This window comes from Paroedura picta, chromosome 16 (assembly GCF_049243985.1).
Source record: "Paroedura picta isolate Pp20150507F chromosome 16, Ppicta_v3.0, whole genome shotgun sequence".
Taxonomy (NCBI): domain Eukaryota; kingdom Metazoa; phylum Chordata; class Lepidosauria; order Squamata; family Gekkonidae; genus Paroedura; species Paroedura picta.
Genome location: NC_135384.1, coordinates 26,529,428 through 26,537,955, shown reverse-complemented (window position 1 = coordinate 26,537,955; position 8,528 = coordinate 26,529,428).

Here is an 8,528-nt window from a genome sequence, read left to right as displayed (position 1 = left end):
CTACAATATCTGGGTGGAAGGTGACCGGTCTCTGAGTATATGCAGATTGCATGCCTCTCATTAAGGATCTGCTAGCCAGGCTAAAGGAGGGGAAGGTGGTAAGGGATATAGCCTCATCTCAGAAGCTAAGGAGGGCACAGGCCATGGGAGAACCCTCGCTGGGGTTGCCGTCAGTTGCAATGATAGCACATACATACCGACATATGCTACGGTGCTAGAGCACTGTAGGAATTTTTCCTTTATTTCATTTCTTTGTAATGTAGAAGAAGAAGAAGAAGAAGAAGAAGAGTTGGTTCTTATATGCTGCTTTTCTCTCCCTGAAGGAGTCTCAAAGCGGCTTTCATTCGCCTTCCCTTTCCTCTCCCCACAACAGACACCCTGTGGGGTGGGTGAGGCTGAGAGAGCCCTGATATCACTGCCCGGTCAGAACAGTTTTATCAGTGCTGTGGCGAGGCCAAGGTCACCCAGCTGGTTGCATGTGGGGGAGCGGGGAATCAAACCTGGCTCACCAGATTAGAAGTCCACACTCTTAACCACTACGCCAAGCTGGCTCTCATGTCATACTCTGCCACCTCTGTCTGTGTGATTTGCCAGTTGCGTACTTGAAAGTTCAGGGCTCACGTTATATTGTCCAAACGCATCTGGAAGCAGAGAATGAATGGGAATTGTACCCCACCGTCTGTAGACATCCGGAGAACCACAATTTGGCCACCCCTAACATAGGGGTTTCAAGGCAAGTTTTCACGGTGGTTTACCATTGCCCTCCTCTGCAAAGTCTTTCTTGGTGCTCTCCCATCCAAATAACTGACCCTGCTTAGCTTACAAGATCTGACGAGAACAGACTATTCTACCCCATTCCAGATACCAAGAGGCCCCTTAGAATTACCCCCAAAAGTATATCACTCCAATCCTGAAATTTAGTTTTTAAAATTTATTAGAAGGCCCCTCATAATCTGAGGTCCTAAACTGTAGTTTACTCAGTTTGTTTGTAAATCCAGCTCTGGTTTAGACAGAGCTATCAGTGGTTCCTTGCAAGCTGCCTATGAAGGAATTAGGATCCCACTTCTTGGTAGTTTTCGACATGTACGCCTTTATTTCACTTATTTGCTATTACGGCCTGTCCTGCCTCAAAGCTGGACGGTTATTTTCTAGGGATGCTTTAGGCTGGCAGGACGGAACTTGAAGGATATGATACATTAGGTCTTGTTGAACTCTCTGACCCTGCCGTGACCAGATCCTAACTGTCGAAATGAACGGATCTGAAAAGAGGAAGAAAAAGAAGATTGTAATCAGTTATTCGATGCACATCCTAAGAGATCACGTGACAGGAAACACATATTACAACGTAAGAATCTGCAGCTCTCCAACCATTCAAAAATAAGGCGCATTCTTGAAAGTCAATGAAAAGTCTTTAGCGGATTGTTTTTAGTTTGCAGGATGTTCTAAGGCTTGGCAACTAGAATCTGTTTCCAGGGTTTAGCTTTCAATCCTCGGTGAGAAAATAAGAACTGCGTTTGCCTTTGGGGCAGTTTAAAATGCAGATATAGCAAGCCACGACCCAACTACTGCGCATTCCTCCAATTTACAACACTGGCTCATTTTTAGAACGATATGAAATGAAACTGAACAAGCTTTGTGTGTCCAACGGCACCTTTAAGACTAGCAGAGTATTATTCAAGGTGTGATCTTTCATGTGCAGGCACACTTCCTCAGACAATGGAACAGGAATCCTAAGAGTACAGATATAAGGAGAAAGTAAATTAGTAGTAAATTAGTAAACAGCATCATGAAGTCATCCACAAATATGCAGCGTGATAATGAAGACCGGATAATTCCGTGCTAGAATAAGAAATCGGTCCTTTGGGTTCAATTGCCGTTCACAAAAACGTAGGGAGAATAAAAATGTTAAGGTTAGCGATTAACGGCAGACGCTTTCCCAGTTGTGAAAAGTAGTAATTCAGAGACTGTGCAATGGAGCAGTCATAACTTTTTGCCCTCCGCAGGACAGCCTTAATTCCCCTTGAAGAAAGAACTTACTGGAAGCATATGGTGTTTACACACACCCCGGAATTATAAACTGTGTTAAAAGCAAGGATAAACAGTGGCAAAACCAGTACAGTTCCCCAAGCTCTGCAAATTTAGTACATTCCGAGATGCTTCTGCTAGGCCCACCCATTTTCATGCAGGACTCTCTGAGCAGCTGGAAGCAACAGAGCGCTTGGGAAGGTGAGCCCCCTGGTTGTATGGGTGCCTGCAAGTCAGGCTGGAGACCCCGACTCATCTGATATCATACCTCTCTTGCAATTGAAGTCACGAGAGGAACGCAGAAAGAAGGATTGGACCTGTTCCTCTAGCCTGTTGTTGTTGTTAGGTGCGAAGTTGTGTCCGACCCATCGCGACCCCATGGACAATGATCCTCCAGGCCTTCCTGTCCTCTACCATTCCCCGGAGTCCATTTAAGTTTGCAGTGGACATTAAGTCCATTTAGGTCCTCTAGCCTAGTGGTTCCCAAACTATTTCAGGCTGCTGCCCCCTTGGCTCCCAGGTTACATCCCTTGTGACCCCCCCCCACACACTTATAAACACACACCTCTTTCCTGATGTTAGCTCTACTGCAAATCCAAAACACACACTATATTGCCTATACTTCTATTTTGCATGTTGTGAACTGGCCATATTATAGTCTGGAAAAAAATAGATAAGTTCTTTGTAAAAGTCACTTTGGGTCCTCATTGGGAAGAAAGACAGATGGGGTGGGCGGAGAGAGAGACTGACAAACAGACAAGCAATGGAAAATTCCCTGGCCAGGAGCAAGCAGGAAGAGATGGAGGCTTTTGGGGAAAGGTTGCCAACCCTTGGTTAACAAATTCCTGGAGATTTGTGGTGGAGCCTGGGAAGGACAGAGTCTGAGGAGGGGAAGGAGCTCAGCAGGAACGCAATACCACCCAGCACAACTTCTGAAGCTGTGGTTGTCTTCAGGAAGCTAAGCAGGCTTGGTCCTGGTCAGCACTGGGATGGGAGACCACCAAGGAATCCAGAATCGCTACTGCCCAGGGGCAAGCAATGGCAAGCCACCTTGGAACGTCTCTTGCTAGTAAAATGCAGCCGCAGCAGGAAGAGTCAGACTGCTGCCCCCTACTTCCCCGAAATTCCTCATTGCCCTCCTAGATCCTTCCACTGTCCTGTGGGGGGCATACCGCCCACTTGGGGAACCCCTACCCAAGCCTGTGGGAATGTACAGTATAGCCTGATCAGATCTTGGAAGCTAAGCTAGATCATGGGAGATCATCAAGGCTAGGGTTTGTGGATCTCCCAGATTTTCTCTTAGTTTGGCCTGAAGACGAAGGCTCAACCCCTGAAACATCAGCTCTGGTCAGAGAAACTGCTGTTTCGGATAAATAAAGATGCTGTTGGGTTCTGCTTCTTCACCGTTTCTTATCCAGTGACTCATCGTTTCTTGTTAACGACGTAGGAGATTGACTCAGCTGCCCACTGAGCAAATCTCTCCCAAGAATGCATTTTTTTCAACGTTCCTCTGATTTGTTTCTCTCTTTTCTTTGCCAGCCAGGGTTTAACATGTCAGTGATTTAATTCCCTAAACATTTTGTGGGAAGCTCTGCCCTCCCCGTCCCTTCCTCTGCTGCTGGCTGCCTTCCATGCCTCAAGAAGGCTACCACTTCCAACTTCCAAAAATCCCCCCAACCCCGCCGGATGGAACCACCGGTTATGCAATTAACATGAAGGGACCTGAAAGCACAATCTCCAACTCTTGCGTTCTAAGCTGTAGTCTCCTTTCTCCAGCCTACACTCACATTAGAGTCCTGACAGCAGATAGCACACGGGGTGTGTATGTGTGTGTCCATACTTGGGACTTTTTGGGCCCATGCCATGAAACAGGAAGGCATTTCCCTTCATCTCTTCCATTAGATCGGCCTTTCTCGACTTTTTTACCGTTGCCTTGATTGCCTCTTGCTGGGGTCACCATGTTTACTGAGATTTGACAGTACGTTATACAAGCACACAATTCTAGAATAAAGTTTGTGAGTCCTCAGGAACCTGTACGTTGAGAGTGTGGAATCCGATCTTTAACAAGTGGGTCAAAAAGGGTGCCATATGGAGGATGGAGCAGAATTGTTCTCTCTTGCCCCAGAAAGACAGACCAGAACGAATGGGATGAAATTAATTCAAAAGAAATTCCATCTAAACATCCGGAAGAAGTTCCTGACAGTTAGAGCAGTTCCTCAGTGGAACAGGCTTCCTCAGGAGGTGGTGGGTTCTCCATCTTTGGAAATTCTTAAACAGAGGCTGGAGAGCCATTTGACGGAGAAGCTGAGTCTGTGAAGGCAAAGGGGTGGCAGGTGACAGTAGATGAGCGATAGGGCTGTGAGTGTCCTGCATACTGCAGGGGGTTGGACTAGATGACCCATGAGGTCCCTTCCAACTCTATTATTCTTCTATTCTAACGAACAAATGAGAGTGTCATTATAGCCACAGGCTGTGCTTCAACTCAGTCTTTTCCACGACAGCTTTTGGTGATTTCGAGTCATCGAGCGTCCAATCATGAAGTAATACCAAGGAAATAACCTACATGTACTAACTGGCTGTTGGACAGCATGTCAGAATGGGCTTTCCAAAGGTTCATCCCTACTTAACGCCTCACGCAAGAGGCCAGTGAAGGAGCTGATTGCCGTGGCCGTTGTGCGTTCATGTTACGTTACACACAGTTGCAGCTGACTGACGGCAACCCCTAGGGGTTTTTTCCAGAAGCACAAACAACATGGCAGCCAAATCCACCTGAACAGTTCTCAACACGTTCTGGGTTTATGTCACAGCGTGTGTGCATGTGTGTGTGTACGCACAGGTGGGTGTGTGGATGTGAATCACACAATGGCTTGATCATTGTCTAGTTCCCTCGGGGGAGAGGGGGTGATGTCACTTAGGCTACATGAGGCATCGGTTTTCTGATGGGTGTCTCAGCTCCGCCTTGAAGAAGAAGAAGAAGAGTTGGTTCTTATATGCTGCTTTTCTCTCCCCAAAGGAGTCTCAAAGCAGCTTACATTCACCCTCCCTTTCCTCTCCCCACAACAGACACCCTGTGGGGTGGGTGAGACTGAGAGAGCCCTGATATTACTGCTTGGTCAGAACAGCTTTCTCAGTGCTGTGGTGAGCCCAAGGTCACCCAGCTGGCTGCATGTGGGGGAGTGCAGAATCAAACCTGTCTCGCCAGATTAGAAGTCCGTACTCTTAACCATGTCACCAAACTGGGAATCTCATGAGGGCTGAAGACATGTGCGAAGGGGCTAAAGTCTCTGGCAGCACCCAGGAAGACGAAGCAGAGGAAAGCCAAGACGGGCTCCTCATGATCCACATACAGACATATCAACAAGCATGCTGTTCTGCAATGCAAAACATTTAGCTTTACGGGATAAGAGAAAGAACAACATCTCAGCCTAGTGGCACCTTTGGGACCCACAAACCGATACTTTGAATAAAACTCCATTGGTCTTAAAGGTATTGTGGGACTAAAAATTTGTTCTGCTGCTTCAGAACAACATGGCTCCCCACCTGTATATGGGTGGGTGGGTGTATAGATAGATAACTTTCACAATTATACCAGATAAAAACTGCATGGTCCTTCTGACGACATGCTGCTCTGATTGGCCCTCATTGGGGGATATGCCCCCATAGGGTGATGGCAGTTCTTGAGGGCCAATCAGAGGCTCTTCGTTGCCCCCTGCTTCTCCTCCTCCTCTGTGCCGTTTCGCGGCACATGGCCTGAGGAAGAAGAGCAGTCACAAGGTAAGCTGGGGGTAGGCTGTTGGCAGCTGGCTACACATGCTCCGTGCTGCTCTCGTAGCCTCCTGGCCACTGGGGGAGGGTTGGGAAGGCGATCCGGGTGTACTGCACCGCAGGGAGGGAGCTCCAGAGCCCCCTACGTTCATCTGCACTAGTGGATCATAAAAATATAAATCAGAAAGCAGATAACAGCCGATAAAATCCCAGAAGCAATTTAAAACACAATAACTAAAATTCAAACGTCTGGGGATAGCTTTTTTTTTTTTTACGTAACCCTTTTGGCTCTGTCCTTCCTGCAGTATTTCACAAGCAACAAGATCCCGAGTTCGGGAGCACAGTTGAAACTGGGACACACTTACAGTACGGTCACACCTGAGGTTTGTGTTGTAGCGATCTCCCAAATGAACATGACCTCAGTTTCCAAAGCATGTTATGTTCCTTCCGATGCGTTATTATTGTTGCCCTGTTCCAAATGTTATTCTTTTCCCAAATGAGATGCTATTTTCCAAAACTCAGGGTTTCGCCGCTGCTCTAAGGGGAAGGGGCAACAAACCGGGAACCAGGCAAATATTTTGTTTCCGCTATAACCACTGGCGCCTTCACAAAGCCCAACTCTAGACTCATGCACAGGAGTGTTCCGTGGGCAGGCTGTGGTGGTGGACGAGGACTCGGCATGTCTCTGCCACATGTTTGATCGCATGCTAGCCCACAGGATCTGATCTCAGTTCGACACATTGCACAGCACGTGTGCGTTGCATTGTTGTGGCTCCCGGGGGCATGGATTCCCATGCTTTCACAATCACAGATGGGCTTTGCGGCTTGTGGGCCAGATGAGTTTCTCAGGGAGCAGCAAACAGCTCTCTGACGCCAGCTACAGAAGGAGGGCATGGCCAGGGAGGTCTCCCACGATTGCAGTTGGTCTCCAGGGGACCAAAACCCATCCCCCAAGGGGAAAATGGTTGATTTGCAGGGCTGTTTTGCACCCTCGCCTCCCCAAATGCCTGCTCTCCACGCTCCGCCCTCCAAATCTCCAGAGATTTCCCCACCAGAGCAACCCCCACCAGTTGCAACCCTAGCTATTGCTCTAACCATCTGCACCGTATTCTGACTGTGGTCTTGTTTGGTCCATTTCCCCCCTCTAAATCCCTTTGGGTGTCTAAAGTACTTTGTATTTGTCATCTGGAATGACTTAGCATCAATTAGGTTCAGGTGTGTAGTGGTGACTGTTTCCGCACGAGGCATTGGGCCTGCCTCACCGCTCATTTAGGGTCGGGCCATTTTCCCGCTTCCTGTTGACGTCGGTGCTGGTAGGGGGAGGTCCCAGGGCCGGCACAATTCAGGCCCTCAGTTGGCCCATGACAAGGGAATGCCGATTTATGTGGATAGATCCTTTTTTTTGCCGTGGGACATAACAAGGTGGAAGTTGGGGCAGGGCTGTGTGTCTGCGGAAAATCCGGGCCATCCCCCATTGGGGCGTTGTTCCGATCCTCCCCCAAGTGTCACTTCTGCCATCTACAACCTTAAAAACAAAAACAAGTCCAATTGCATCACAGTGTGATTCCAAAGTAACGAAACAGCAAGAAAACACACCCCAGTTTCAGTTTTCGTGGTTTTAGTGAGATTAGGGACAGTCTGCGTGTGTGTGTGTGTAATGGCGTGATAAAAGCCCATTTAAAAATTCTCCTTGTGTGTGTTGAGACTTTTTTCTTATAATGCAAGTTTTAAAAATTGTTTTGGCTTGGAGAGGGGGGCAGTCAAATGCTGCTGGAAGGTGACTGGAAAGTTCTCACCATGTCATGATTGGCGTTGAGGTTAAGAGACGCAGCTTCTAACCTGGCGAGTTGGGTTTGATTCCCAGCTCTTCCTCCACATGCAGCCAGTTGGGCTAGTCACAGTCCTGTTACAGCTGTTCTGACCGAGCAGTCCTGTCAGAACTCCGTCAGCCCCACCTCCCTCACAGGGTGCCTTTTGTGGGGAGAGGAAGGGAAGGCAATTGGGAGCTGCTTTGTGACTCCTTCAGATAGAGAAAAGCAGGGTCTAAAATCCAACTCTCCTTATAATTGTTCAGGGTATAAATTTTTGTGTGCAAACACACTGCCTCAGATACCATGAAATGGGAATTACCAGTCCATATCTATAGATAAAGGGTGTCAGTATTAAAGTCAATATTGTCTGCTCAGACTGGCTGTAGCTCTTCAAGGTCTCAGGCAGAAGTCTCATTATTTTGGCTGGAGGTGCCAGGGATTGAACCTTGGGACCTGCTTCATGTAAAGCAGATGATTCACCTCCGAGCCACTGCTCCTCCCAACCCTTCTCCTCCCAGTCCAGGTTGCTTCGTAGAGGCAGGCAATAGCAGACCATCTTTGAAGGTCTCTTATCCTGAAAACTCCATTTGGACACCTTAAGTCAGCTGTAACTTGATGGTAGGGGTAATCAACCTGTGGTCTTCCAGATGTCCATGGACGACAATTCCCATGAGCCTCTGCCAGCATTTGCTGGCAGGGGTTCATGGGAATTGTCGTCCATGAACATCTGGAGGACCACAGGTTGACTACCCATCACTGCCAAAGACAGAGTAACAAATTTCGGAAAGTCAAATGATGCTATGCTGCCCTCTGCTGGACAATAGGCTCTTAGACGAGGTGAGAAGGTAACTTGGGAGGGAAAAAGACATCCTACTTCCAGCCACAGAATAACTCTTTTGTGCTGCTGGGGGGAATTTGTTTTCTGAA